Here is a 13248-nt window from a genome sequence, read left to right as displayed (position 1 = left end):
GCACAATTAAGCAATGAAATTTGTTACTGGAAGACATGGTGAAAGCAGTTAGCAAGGGAAAGGCCCATAAACCATTATGAGCCAGGTAGATTTTGGAAAGGTTTATTCCTATGTGTTAATAACAAAGAATTGATCTACTTTTTGGGATCCTGCCAGGCACTTGTTACCTGGATCAGACACCTGGAAATGGGATAGATAGCTTAATGACTCAATACGGTTTTTCATATGCTCTTGTTCAAAACTTCTTTCCCCCCTCCAAGTGTGGATAAAAGCTAATGCATGTTGTTTTATCATTGAAATATATTTATTGGTATTTAATAAGATAAAATTAACACAGAATGCCAAGAATACAGCAACCTTGAACCCACATTCCATCAGTATCCCCCTCCCACATACCATCCCCCCATAACAACAAGCAATACAACAAACCTGTCCCAACTATATCAGGGAGTCCAACTGACCAATGATCAGGTAGTAGTAGATTAGCAGTCTAAGCTGTTCAGAAAAACAGAATGCACTCTGGTAGATGTGGAGGCATATTTTCAAAGCACATAGACGTATAAAGTTACATTGAGGGGCATTTTCGAAAGAAACATCTATGTTTGGATTTGGACATCTTAGTAAAACATCCAAATCTAGGGGCAGGGAAAAACGTATTTTCAAAAAAACATCCATCTTTCATTTCGAAAATACCAAGGACATCCTTGAATTTGGACGTCCCTAGACATGGATGTCTTTGACTTTCAGCGATTTTCGAAACGAAAGACGTCCATGTAAAAAACGTCCAAATGCAAGCCATTTGAACGTGGAAGGAGCCAGCATTTCTAGTGCACTGGTCCCCCTGACATGCCAGGACACCAACTGGGCACCCTAGGGGCACTGCAGTGGACTTCATAAAATGCTCCCAGATACATAGCTCCCTTACCTTGTGTGCTGAGCCCCCCCCCCAAAAAAAAACCCCAAACCCACTACCCAGAACTGTATACCACTACCATAGCCCTTATGGGTGAAGGGGGGCACCTATAAGTGGGTACAGTGGGTTTCTGGTGGGTTTTGGAGGGCTCGCTGTTTCCTCCACAAATGTAACAGGTAGGGGGGTATGAGCCTGGGTCCGCCTGTCTGAAGTGCACTGCAGTACCCACTAAAACTGCTCCAGGGACCTGCAAGCGCTGTCATGGACCTGAGTATGACATCTGAGGCTGGCAGAGAGACTGACACGAAATATTTTGAAAGATGTTTTTGAGGGTGGGAGGGGGTTACTGACCACTGGGGGAATAATGGGAGGTCATCCCCGATTCCCTCCTGTGGTCATCTGGTCATTTCGGGCACCTTTTTTTGCCTTATTCTTAAAAAAAACACGTCCGGATGAAAACATCCAAGTTTTACTTTACGACGTCCTTGCTTTTTTCGATTATGGCTCAAAGATGTCCAAGTCTTAGGCACGCCCAAATCTCGCCTTCACCACGCCTCCGACACGCCCCCTTGAAATTTAGACGTCCTTACGACGGACTGCAGTCGGAGACGTCCAAAATCGGGTTTCGATTAAACCGATTTGGACGCCCCTGGGAGTTGGATGTCCATGTTCCGATTTATGTCGAAAGATGGACTTCCATCTCTTTCGAAAATGAGCCTGATAATAACCTATGGAACTATGTAAGTCTAAGTGCTTTGAAAAATGAGCCCTAAAGTGCATAAATAGGGTAACCAGAGTCAAAGGAAGCGCTTCTTACTCGTAACACTCTTGGTATCAACCAACATTCGCTTCATAGCGAGAAGTTCATGCATTTGATTACACCACTGCATCAGAGTAAAGGGGTTTGGGCAAATCCATTTCAGCAGGATGCAGCATTTAGGAATCAGGGAAGCTTTGTGGATGAAGATTCCTGACATTTGAGTACCTTCCACAATCAGGGATGCGTCATCCAATAAACACATCCGGGGGGGGGGGGGGGAGACGTCCCATCATTGATGACACATGGAACTTCAATGGGCCCACAAAGTGGTCCAAGAGCTGTGGATCCCCAGACAATCTCAGATACAGAGTTTATAGGAGACATTGTCATGGTGACATTTCAGACAGGTCCAATCAGAAAGAAGACCCATCTTCCTTGCTCAGGATGGGTTGATATACATCCTCATAAGAAATCTGTAATTCTTATAATTGTTTACTCTCTGCCAAGCAAGGACCAACGATCCACAATCTTCTGGATAGGAGTCAAGGTTAATGATTTCTGCAGGCCAGCATAGTAGCAACCCACCAAGGAGTGGAGGAGTAGGCTAGTGGTTAGTGCAGTGGCCTGAGAGCCTAGGGAACTGGGTTCAATTCCCACTGTAGCTTCTTGTGACTCTGGGCAAGTCACTTAACCCTCTATTGCCCCAGGTACAAAACAAGTACCTGCATATAATATATAAACCACTTTGATTGTAACCAGAGAAAGGCAGTATATCAAGTCCCTCCCCTTTTACATACTGCAGGAAGAGGCCACTTAACCCTTCATTGTCCCATGTACATAATAAGTGTCTATCTGTAAACTGCTTGGACTGTAACCATAGAAAGGTGGTATATCAAGTCCCTCCCACTTTATATACTACAGGAAGAGGCCACTGTTCGGCAAATACAGATTCCACGAATAATGCATGTTGTTTTATAACATGTACTTTTACCTGTGAGAAAAGGAGAGCTTATTAGTTTACAGTAGAAAAGTACATGTGGTGATTTTCCTTTCTAGTACGCACACACATTGAATATAAAAATAAAAAGCCTTTCTTTCAGCTCCATCTCTGTTTTGCTTGTTGCTTTCTCTCACTGACTTTTTTTAACAATTCAGTGGTTTTCTCCTACTCCTTTGAGATTCCAGCCCAATAGAAACTGGCCTCTATCAAGCAATGGTGGCATGAACCTTCATTTTCTTCTGCTTGGGTATTTTCCCCATATTTTAATTTCCCACCCACCTCATTTAGCACAGTCATTGCAGTGATAGTCCTTAAATGTAGACTCTAAATCTGATCACTGGGTGTCACCACAGAGCAACAGCAAAGCATCGCATGCCTAGCTTGGGGAGCAGAGGCACAGCCCAAGAACTGAACCTAGATCTTCTTGCATAGCACTGCATAGTGCATGCATGTGAGCCATCTAGTAGTCCCCTGCCAGGGATATTCTGTACCTGAGCTGCATTGGGAGACCATCACTTCCAAGAAGCGAACGAGTGGAAAAAACTGAGAGCTAAAGTTCTAACAGTGGAGCATACCGCGCACATGTTTCAAACTGCTTCTACTTCTGTCATTTTCCTGTGGGCTACCTTGTCAAAAATATAAAAATATGTATTTTGCTGCATTCTCTGAAAAACCAGAACAGCAATACCATATGCCGCTTTTTACTCTTTAAGTTCCTAGTATTAGCAGTACCCTTTTGTCCCGTGAGTACTGCGATACAGACATAGGATTATTAGAATCTGAGACGGTCTACAATTGCCTTCATCAGGAAGTCATTACTGTTCTTTATTGATCTCCCTCTCCTCACCGCTGCAGTCCGTTCAGCATGCCACTGCCAAAACCAATTTATAGGCTCTAAGCTTTGGCTTTGTCTCCCAGTATCCCTACCCCCAACTCCACTCCTTCCAGAATCCTCTCCTGGTGTGCATTTCTATCCAAATTAAATTCAACATGTACACATGCACTCTATCAAAACCTTGCATTTTTCATCTCTGCATTTTCTCCCTTAGCATTCTCTCCCTTTGCTTTACTTGTTTAACTTGTCTTCCTGGACTATTAGGCCAAGCAGTCTGTGGCTACTAGGGTTGCCCTGCCCCAAACACAACCTATGAACTCTCAGGTCTTCCGAAACTCAGGTCTGCCTTCAGCCAGACTTCAGCAAGGCTTACAAATCTTGACAAAACAAAGTTGGCTTACCTCAGCCTGGTCACAGCTGCTCAATGCTTTCAGTGAAGGCATAAACTTGGCTTCAGTTCTTCCTTCCCTGGGCCTCTTTACCTTCAGCCTGGCCCTGTCTTTTAAACACCCCAGGTACTGACTCCGCCCCTCCCAGGCGGGATCAGTGCTCTTAAGGTGGCCCAGGTTAGTTAGAGAGGGACTTTTCTTAAGAGTGAGGGCCAGTGTTCTATAAAACCCATCACAGCATGTAAGCACTAAGCACTATTCTGTAAACATGGCATACATTTTGCTTAGCATGCAACTGCAAGAAGGCCATACCTGTGGGTGGAGCATGGACATATCATGGGCGATCTGCCTAGCAAAGTGCACAATTTTTAGAATACTATGATATGCGCACCTTGTAAGTACATGGTATAAGTAGTTGTGCCTAGATGTTGGTACACCAAGGTCACTTGAATACTAGGGTGAATACCTATTATAGGATTAATCACGCCCTAATGCTGTTAGAGAATTGGTGCTTTACACGCCCCTTTGTGCCATCTATATTTTTTTAGTGTGTGCATTGAATAATAAGCACAAGCCATGTTTATTCTGCGTTAGTGTGCATTATTTTGTGTTGAAATGAAATGTAAAGAAAATATTTTTGCCCCCTGTGCACCTCTGTTTGTTTTCTCACAGGGCTGGGGATGAAAGCACCTTTTGTTTTGCAGCCTAGTTTCTCTATTTGTATTGACTTAACTTTTAAACTTTTTACAGCAAGGCACCAAAATTACCTAGGACCATTTGTGTTTCTGTTGTTTGCTTTGTCCGTTTTCTATCTGGTAGAATCTTAGGGGCATTATAAATAATAACCGCCAGATTCCACTTTCTTAATTCTGTTAAAAGGGCTCAGTTAAGAGGAGGATAGAAAGATCAAGATCCTAGTGATGATCACATGTGTTTCTGGTGTAAAACTACTGATTCTTTCTCAAGTAAGACAAAGGGATCCTTTTATTGCTGTAGTGTGGTAAAGTTTTGCCCTTACTATGAGTTAGATGCAGAAATTAAAGTGTGGTAAGTGCAAAGCCTGTTCCCCCTTAGGGGCATGCCCAGCATACGCGAACACAGTTACCACACACAAAAATGTATTATATCATACAATCAGTGCAGCTGCAGATAGGAGGCAGAATGTGGATCTGTGCTATTTAGGACGTGGTAAATTCAGTCCACACTCTTTCCATGCTCCATTCTAAACTGTACAGTTACCCTCGGATTCTATATGTGGCATTCAACTTTGGACACACTTCAAGATGTGTGTGCAAATAAATTGGATAATGAGCTGTGAGCCATCAATAATTGGGTGCTAGCAACCAATTATTGATGTTAATTGACACTCATTCAAATTTGTTTGCACATCTGGATGTGTGTTAATCTATAAGGCACGATGCCTAACTCTCATGGCACATATCTTGAAAGGGGGTGTGGCCATGGTATGTTGAGGCATTCCAAAAAGTTGCACAGAGAATTACAGAATACTGCCTAACTGCGTCTAACTGGGGCGCTGGCATTTCCACCATTTTCTGGCAGGTGTAAGTCCGGCACCCAAAATCTGGGTGTCGGATCCATGCTAAACAGTATTCTATATATGGCACGCGCCCTTTGTAGAACAGCACTTAGCGCTGAAGTGTTTTTCGATGCCTAAGCTTTGGTTCCATTTACTGAATTCAGCCCTTAGTGTGTGAGTTACTATGCTGGCATGAGAGCACATGCTAACAGTTACTGCAACCATACGTTAACAACTAGGGGAATGCAGCCATCTGCACACTAGTGCGCCCTGGTGGTCTAATGGCCTTGAAGGGCCCTGGTGGTCTAATGGCCTCTTTGGGAGCAAGAAAGAACCCTACACTTTCCTGCCCACTGCTACTGCTGCTGCTCTGCCCAACATCACCGTGTTTTCAAAATGGCTGCTCAAACTTCCTGTGGTAGTCTCATGGGTCTCGGCAGTCTTGCAAGACTTCCTCAGGGAAGTCTCAGCAATCATTTAAAAAAATGTGGGGGCGCCGGGCAAAGTAGCAACAGCAGGCAAAAAAGAGTGGGGTTCTTTCCTGCCCCTGAAGAGGCCAGTAGACCACCAGGAGCCTTAAAGGTGGGACCGGGGATGGCCCACCGAGGCTCAGGGGTAGGGTTACCATATGTCTGATTTTACCCGGACATGTCCTCTTTTTGAAGACACGGCCAGGCAACCGGGCGGGTTTTGCCAAAGGGGCAGACTGGCCAATGGACAAGCATGTGGGTCTCAGGGTATGCTATCCTCTCCTCCCCTCCTTTACCTTAGTGTGGTGCCCTGGTGTTCTAGTGACCTTTTCGGAGCAGAAAAGAGCCCCCCTCTTTCCTTCCTGGTACATCTACAGACTGTCATAATCAAATCCTGACATCTATCTTCTATAGATGTCTTCAAATGTAGCCAATAACTGAAATATGGACGTTTAGCTCCTGGAGACATTTCCAGGTGTGAGGCATAATTGAAAAAAAAAAGTCCATCTCAGAAATGTCCAGGCAGTCCCACCCTAGACGTTCCCAGAGGCATTTTTAAACATTCATTTCGTGATTCTCAACTTTCCATACACCATATTCAGAATGGCACCCAAGCAGGGACTTTTGGACTGCAAGCGATAGCTCATGTGAGCTTTTGTTATGACCCGGTAGTAGTGAGCCCCTGTGCCCCGACTGAGCACGGCAGAGATGGAGTGACGCCGCACTCGGTCAGGCAGCCAGACAACCCCTAGCTTCACCTGGGAAGCAACCACCATTCACCAAGAGTTGAGCTCCCAGCTGCAGGTGGCCACCAGGACTTCTGGAACCGGTGGGGTTGCACAGCCGCTGACCAGGCTGACAGGCAAGCAGACACAGTCCAATAGCCAAGTAATCCGTAGGGCAAAGAATAGTCAAATCAGTCCAAGGTCTAGGCAGGCAGCAAACAATCATGGTCAGGAAAACAAGCCGAGGTACACAGGGAAACAGGAACTGAGGAAAGCCGGTGAACAGAACTCCAGCGTGGACCTCTGAGACAATTGAGGCCGAAGCAATGAAGGACTGAAGGCAGGGCCTTAAGTAGTGGAGGAATTAGGCTCAAGCATGTACTACTACTACTTAGGGTTACCATTTTGTGTCCTCTGAAAAAGAGGACACATGTCACGCCCCCCTACCCCGCCCCCGCCCCGCCTCATGCCCCGCCCCTGCCACGCCCCCTTCAGGTCCGGGTTCCGCCCCTATTCCCCCCCCCCCGTCACATAGTCCCCTCCCCCCCATCACATACCCCCCCCTCACTTACTGTCTAGCCCTGGTGGTCTAGTAGCGTCTTCTCTTCGGGGCAGGAAAGAGCCCCCTCTTTCCTGCCTGGAGCGCTGCCTGCCCTTGCCTGCTGCATCCTCCTCGGTATGGCTGGGGATTCAAAATGGCCACCGAGAGTTGAAGCGGCCTCGCGAGAGTTCAACTCTCGGCGGCCATTTTGAATCCCCAGCCAGACCGAGAAGGATGATAGACAGGGGAGGCAGCGCTCCGGGCAGGAAAGAGGGAGCTCTTTCCTGCCCCGAAGACGTCACTAGACCACCAGGGAACATGGTAAGGAAGGGGAGGGGAGGGGACGGGAGACCACGCGCCGATCGCCCGCCCACACGCCCACCGCACGCACGCGCCTGCCCGCACCCGCGCCCACGTTTGTCCAGAAATCCGGACAAACGTGGGCGGGGGCAAAATCCGCCGGACGCCCCGGACATGCCCTCAAAAAGAGGACATGTCCGGGGAAATCCGGACGTATGGTAACCCTACTACTACTACTACTACTTGACATTTCTAAAGCGCTACTAGGGTTACGCAGCGCTGTACAATTTAACATAGAAGGACAGTCCCTGCTCAAAGCATGTGCAGCTGATTCAAGATGGCTGCCCCCATCAGCAGAGGTGCCTACATCCAAATATGGGCTTCCTTCCTGACCTCATTACTCCAAGATGGCTGCCCCCTCCTGAGCTAGCCAAGATGGCTGCTGTCCTTGATCCAACCAAGATGACGGCTGCCAGAAACAGGAAACAGAAACAGACCCATCCTGGAGAAACCACATCCAAAATAGCCAGCTATCTCAGCCGGACCGCACCTCGCCGGCGAATCGGCCGCACAGGCCTGGAACCAGGTGAGGAACGTAACAGCTTTCACCTGTTTTGGCACATGGAGCGCTTTGTTTGTTTTTCTACATTGACTTCAGACACTAGTCATTTCAAGTAGACGCTTCAATGCATTTTAAGAGACTCCTGATGCAGGCCCTATTGGCCAAAACACAGCTGTGTCGAGCCTCATTTGCTTGGCAATAAACATTTAGACCATTTGAAGCATCATCTGCCAGTTGTTGAGTCATCTTTGCTGTTGTGCCACTTTTGAACCTTAAGGCCAGACAAGCCAGACTTCCTCTCTAAAGACTCTATCAATGTAGTGGACAATCACCCCAATGTAAAATTTTCCATTGTGATAGAGGCATATTTGCTCACAAAGGTTTAGCTTCATCTCTTCTTCACAGTGATCCAACCCATCTCTGTTTTGTTCAGCAATTCCACTGTTCTCATAGGTTATATACACTGAACAGCAAAATTTAAGATGAAATGCAGGGCCACCGAGAGACTGGGCTGGGCCCGGGGCAAGGCCGCCCCAGCCGTCCCCCCCCCCCCCCCCCCCCCCGAGGTTGTCATCATCACGGCCCCCCCTCCACCCGCCCCCCTCCGTCCACCACTGGGCCAGGCCCCCCTGAATTCAAATCATAGCGCCTCACCTCGACCTCGCTTCGTGGGAAAGAAGCACAGCAGCGGCAGTCTGCAGATCGCCTCCCTTTGGGCCTTCTCTCCCTGTGTCCCGCCCTTGCACAAGTTACGTCAGACGTGGGCGGGACACAGGGAGGAAAAGCCCGAAGGGAGGCGATCTGCAGACTGCCACTGCTGCGCTTCTTTCACACGGAGCAAGGTCGAGGTGAGGCACTATGATTTGAATTCAGGGGGGCCCGGCCCAGTGGTGGACGGAGGGGGCGGGTGGAGGGGACTGTGGCGCCGGTCCCCCCTTGGAGGCCCGGGGAATTTTGTCCCCCCCTGCCCCCCCTCTCGGTAGCCCTGATGAAATGGTCCATTGCTTGTGTGACGAGGTTCACAATAGCAAAATCTTGTTCCAAGTATTGCGGTTTCATTTGGTTTACTGAGAAAGTCTCATTCAGATCTCATTCCGCTTTTACTTTTTTTTTTTTAACTTTCAGTTTTTGTTGAAAGATTCACATACAATGATAATAACTTTCCTCAAACAGAATTAGTTGCTCACATACAAACAGTTAACACTGTTTTCTTCTACAAAATGTCACCAACTATATCCCCCCTCACATTTGTTTACCCTAGAACAATGTTCCCCCCTCCCTCCCACCCTGTCTCCTCCCACCCATACCCCCCTCAGCTGCAAGCATCAGATGTAACTGAGTAAAAGTAGTAAAAATTAGTGAAATTATTACTTTGGTAAAAATAAAAGTAGCAAATGTTTCTTGTACTTCTTTACAAGTAAAAGTGACAAACTTTGCCTTAAGTATAATAACTAGTTACATTTACTTAGTTACTATACAACACTGCTCCTGGGTGCATTGATAGCAGACAGGACAGAGAGCCTTGGCTTAATAACAAATGCAAAAACTACCATGAGATTAGTCTACTTTCTATCACTGGAAAACTATTCAGGTAGATAATTCAATAGTGATTACAAAACTGATGTGACTCGCAAAGAACAGGCTGAATTCTGCCCAAACCAGGGATACTACAACCAAATATTCACACTGGGACAAGTTATGGAGGAATTAATCTGATGTGGCAAAAGGCTTATAAAGTATTCATTGATTTTGCAGCTGCATTTGACAGTATACATCAACCTGCTCTGTTGAAAGCTCTTGCTGCTAAGAGAATGCATAGTAAAATCATACATCTTCCACAACAAACCTATAATGGCTGAAGCAGCAGTTCAAGAATCAAAGGCGAACTATCAGAAGACTTTTTGGTCGATATAGGGGTATGCCAGGGATGTGCTCTATCCCCTTTGCTCCAGTGAATGCCATCATGCAATGAGTCTTCAGAGACAAGCAAGGAACAGAACTGATTAGGGACAGTTTATCATTGACCTTATGTATGCAGATGACATCACAGTCTTCACTGACAATGAAACAGTAGCTATTAATATCTTTTAGAAGATTAGAGATGCTATTCCACCATTCAGACTAGTCATCAATATGAAGAAGACAAAGGTAACTCAATACTGAAGATTTCCCAAAGTTTGTACACTGAGCAGAGTGCAATTAGAACAAGAGCAACAATTCAAATACCTTGGTTCCATAGCACAGGAGAAGAAAGTTGTCTCAATAGCTAAAGTGAAAAACCATATTTGTGCTGCCACAGCAGCAATTGGGTCATTCACTTTGTGCTTATGGTGGAAATCGAAAGTCCAAAAAAAATGGGAAATGGTCCTCTACGACAGTCCATGGTAAAAACCAAACAAGTAGAGGAAAAACCAAGAACTCCCACTGCGGAATATAGTTAAAAATGTATTTTATTAGGCACCAAAATGGGACCCGACACGGGCCATGTTTTGGCGGCAAAGTCTGCCTGCCTCAGGAGTCAATTACAGATGTACTTAATGTTGGATTATTTGTAGTAAATAATTAGCAGATTTTAGTACACACAGCTTCAGCTTTAGAAATGTTAATTTCTTTCTTCATCTCTCTCTCATTCACCCCAGAATAATTTGCTGCTGAGTCACTTTAAAGTTGAAGTAACAAAACGTCTGTTTACTCACAGTTTGTAGTTAGATTATAATCAGACAGGCTTATATATACATATTACTATACATTTGTATTATCAGCTCCTTCCATGTGCTTAGATGGTAATGGATGCTCACACCACCATAGATCCTCTCAGGTTAGGAGAGATCATGAGCTCCATGTGCTCCATGTGCTGCATGTGCTGCATCTAACCCCCACAGGAAGTTGCATAGCTGTGTGACCTCTCTAAGTAATTCACATCAGAGGTCACAGAGTAATCACAGAGAAATAATAGGTGACAGGCAATGCATGCAAAATACAATTACATTCCAACAAACCCCTTCTCATGCATAACTGTCATGCAATTATTTATTCATACAAAGTCCAAGCTTTATACGCAGATTCACAAAATGTTCTCTGGGTAACGGTTTGGTCATGATGTCAGCTGTCATCTCACTGGTGTGACAATAGTGTAGACTGATGACCCCTTCTTTCGCCAACTCTCGCACGTTGTGGTATTTCGTTGCGATGTGCTTGGTGCGTGACTGAACCTTGTCATTCTGTGACAGTCGGATGCAGCTCTGATTATCTTCCATTATCTGGATTGGTCTCTGTTCAGCTATTCCAAAATCCAGCAAAAGTTTTTCAATCCACATCAGTTCTCTGCACGCTTCCGATACGGCCACGTATTCAGCTTCTGTAGAAGACAAACTCACAATACTTTGTTTATGACTGGCCCATGAAATTTGTACATTTCCATACATAAACACATATCCACTTGTGGATTTATAATTAGAATGATCCCCTGCCCAATCTGAATCACAGTAACATATTAGTTTTGGATTACTATTGGCTGAAATCTTTAATTTACAATCAATGGTACCCTTTAAATACCTTACCATCCTTTTAACTGCAGTCCAATCTGATTTGGTAGGTGAGCTGACCCTTCTGCTCAAAATTCCTACTGCATTTGCTATATCAGCCCTGTATGTGGTAGCTAGATATAAAAGCTTACCTATGGCTGATCTATATTGGATGTTATCTGGTAAAGGTTCTCTTACTGTTTCATCCTTCAGAAAATCAGTGATCATGGGAGTGCTTACAACTTGGGCATCTTGCATACCTAAACTTTCAATAAGCTCATTTATTTTCTGCTTCTGGCTTAGAAGATAAGAACCATCATTTTGTTTCTCAATTTCTATACCAAGATAGTATGACACATTACCAAGTTCTTTTATCTCAACATTGAGGTTTAAACATTTTACAATGTCCTTGTACTCTTGCTCACTTTTGCTTGCAATGAGCAGATCATCAACAAAAGCTAAAATGTATGCATATTGTCCATTTGTGCACCTAGTGTACAAGCATTTATCTGCTTCACCTTGCTTAAATCCTAAATTTGTCAATATTTCATGCAATTTTTCATTCCAACATTTTGCACTTTGCTTTAATCCATAAAGACCTTTGTTTAATTTACACACTAGCTGTCTTTGTTTTGTATTTATGAAACCTGTTGGTTGTTCCATGTACAAGTCTTCAGTTATATCTCCATGAAGAAACGCTGTTTTCACATCAATGTGGTTGACTTGCATGCCTTTTGAGACTGCAATGCTCAGAAGTGTTCTTATTGTCGTGTGTTTCACTACAGGTGCAAACACTTCATCAAAATCTTCTCCATATTTTTGAAGATATCCCTTTGCCACTAATCTGGCTTTATACCTTTCCACTTTTCCTTGTGCATTCCTTTTTAACTTGAATACCCATTTGCATCCTATAGCTTTCTTGCCAGGAGGTAATTTTGTAAGAATCCAAGTATTATTTTTATCCAATGCATCAATTTCTTCTTGTGCAGCTTTACGCCATTCAGCAGCTTCTTCTGCTGGCATTTTCTCAATCTCATCCCATGTTAAGGGCTCTTGAGCTTCTGCTGACTTTGTTAGGTAAGACAGTCTTGGGGGTGGAACACCTTTGTTTTCCCTGGATGAGCGTCTGACAACAGGTTGGTCTGACCTTTCCGCATCCTCTAAATCTGAGAGTTCTTCTCCAATTGATTCCCCTTCTCCAACTGTATTGTCTTCTTCAATGATCCTTTCTGTGTCTGCTTCCTCTGCCTGTTCCTCGTTAGATACAGATGAGTTGCTTTCAGACATCTGCCTTGGTATGGCATTTATATACACTGGCATGTCTATTATGGTTCTAGTTTCATATTCTGGATGATAAGGCTCATCTGGGATAATCCAGCCTTTATCAACCCTTTTGTTTTCATCAAAATATGTAACATGTCTTATGCCAACAATGCCAGTTTTCAGATTCAAAATTCTATATCCTTTGTGTCCTGGAGCATAGCCAACTAAAATGCCCCTTTCTGTTGTGGAATCCAGTTTATGCCTTCTTTGCTTTGGTATATGAGCATATGCTGCACTTCCAAATGTTCTTATGTGTGACAGGTTTGGCTTCCTACCATGCCATGTCTCATGTGGTGTGCGCTCAGCGCCTTTAGTTGGCATTCTGTTTTGTAGGTACACTGCTGTGAGAATGGCTTCCCCCCATAGTCT

This window comes from Microcaecilia unicolor, chromosome 2 (genome assembly GCF_901765095.1).
Source record: "Microcaecilia unicolor chromosome 2, aMicUni1.1, whole genome shotgun sequence".
Classification (NCBI taxonomy): domain Eukaryota; kingdom Metazoa; phylum Chordata; class Amphibia; order Gymnophiona; family Siphonopidae; genus Microcaecilia; species Microcaecilia unicolor.
This window is presented reverse-complemented; position numbering follows the sequence as displayed.